The following is a 2018-nucleotide window of genomic DNA, read 5'->3' as shown; positions in this document are numbered from 1 at the left end:
TATTGAAATATGAAACTGAAATTTAACCTTAATGAAAATTATACATGACACAAACCCTTTTGTGACATAATCACCCCCATAAAAAAAAAGTCAGTATTTATGAAACACTTCTAAAACAAGCCTAGAAACATGAAACCCACTGTATGATATGTTATCATTTAATAAAATATTTTGTTATATGACATTAATATCTCCGTTCTATGAAGATTTCTCATTCCAAATCCTGGAAACCCAACAAACGCATTGGAATCAAAAGTTTAGGATCATGATTTCTTTAATACCATGAGATACAATATTGCAAATCACAAAGGTAATATTTTTTTAATACTTATTGATAAAGCTTAATTTTCAACCTTCCTAATAAGGAAAAGGAGAGGGGGAAACATCTTTGTTAACTAAAGTACACTTATTCCATACTTGTGCACCCCTTGCTAAGATCACCGATGTATCATTATTCTTAAATAGGGGATTTTGAAGAGTTTTCTTGATTAATGCATCATGACAAAATTGACCAAGTTCTATAAGCTCAACGCAACAATTTTCTATAACAATTCCAGTCTTGAATATACTTGCAAAAACTTCATTGACACAATGTAATGTCATCTTAGTTTCACAATTATTTGCCTTGTTGGGATCAACATCACGAGCCGTGACCGCTCCACTTGCCATAATAACCAAAACTCCGAAGACAGCATAAACATTGCAACTTGCCATTATGACTCAAGGAGTAATTGATGTCTCTTGTTTTGGTTGGCAGAATACTTTGGTACTGCTGCAATGATTAATTTGCCTAGAAACTGTTTATTTATAGGATAACCATGAGCAAGGAGAGACTAAGATGTATTTAAAAGCGTTTTAATGAGATTTCAGGTCCAATAGCATTAAATACTTCGTTTTATGAATTAATTTGATAAATTTTCAACCAGAAGAGTTTTTTTAATTAGTATAGCATTCAATAACTTTTCAGTTATCAGAATGTTTTAAAGGAGAGTTACATTAGTCTCGAAAAAAAAATTTTTGCCACCATATTAAGTTTGATAGTTTGTGACATTAATGCAACAAATATGAATGAAAAACACAGGAGATAGTCATGTCTTGGCTTAATAAATCCGATTCCTTTTTCAATATTTGAGCTTGAGTTTAACCTTTTTCAATGTTCGAGCTCTAGATTTTGAAGTTGAAATTTTAGGTTCTTAACAAATTGAAAAAATTATACAAAAATGATATTGATAAAAAAGAAATAATATTCAAGTCCAATTGCACAATAATTCCTTATTTGGTAGATTAGAGCACATTGCAGGCAATAAGACACCGATTACATATTTATTATTTAAACTTACATCATCCTGCAAAACCTAAAAATGTCATTTTCTAGCATTGTCTCAAAGCTTTTTCTTCGCAGTTCCTAATTTACATATTTCCCTAGAATAGAAAGCCAGCTACAGTAATAAGACAATGATAAGTATTGAGAGAGAATGAGAGAGATGAGGTGAATTCCAAAAAGGATCTCTTCTTCCAAGATCACAATGTCTCAATATGCCGAAGCACCTTTCAAGTGAATAGGTTTTCCAAAAGAAAACTAGCCAATTATAAGTCTTTCACTCATGTTTCTAAGCTTCTTGTGTTGTTAGCTAGCTTGATGCCTAATTCCAAAGTAACTACGTCATTGATTGCAATGTGGTAAGCTCGGCATTATAGTTGTCAAATATGTATTGTCTATACTATGTTACATGAACTCTAGGATAAGGCTACAAGTCTTTACATTAATTTTGTAGATACAAGTGTCAACACCCATATGAATAATAAAGTATCCAAAAAATATTAGACACAAATAAATTAGGGTAAATTGAAGAGTCTGTGTTACATGCTCTGTTAATTTTAACCATTTTGAAGGTTGACATGGTGAATTTTTCATTGCCGTGATAAGCTCGAATACAAAAGCTATTGCGTACAGATAACTTATGGCCTTAGTGCTGTAGCAAGGTTAGTTTATTGAGTATCTTCTCCCATTTGTTTAT

This window comes from Theobroma umbraticum, unplaced genomic scaffold (genome assembly GCF_002168275.2).
Source record: "Theobroma umbraticum cultivar Fairchild unplaced genomic scaffold, ASM216827v3 scaffold_2.0, whole genome shotgun sequence".
Taxonomy (NCBI): Eukaryota; Viridiplantae; Streptophyta; class Magnoliopsida; order Malvales; family Malvaceae; genus Theobroma; species Theobroma umbraticum.
The sequence above is the reverse complement of the archived record's forward strand: the minus strand, read 5'-3'. Positions refer to the sequence as shown.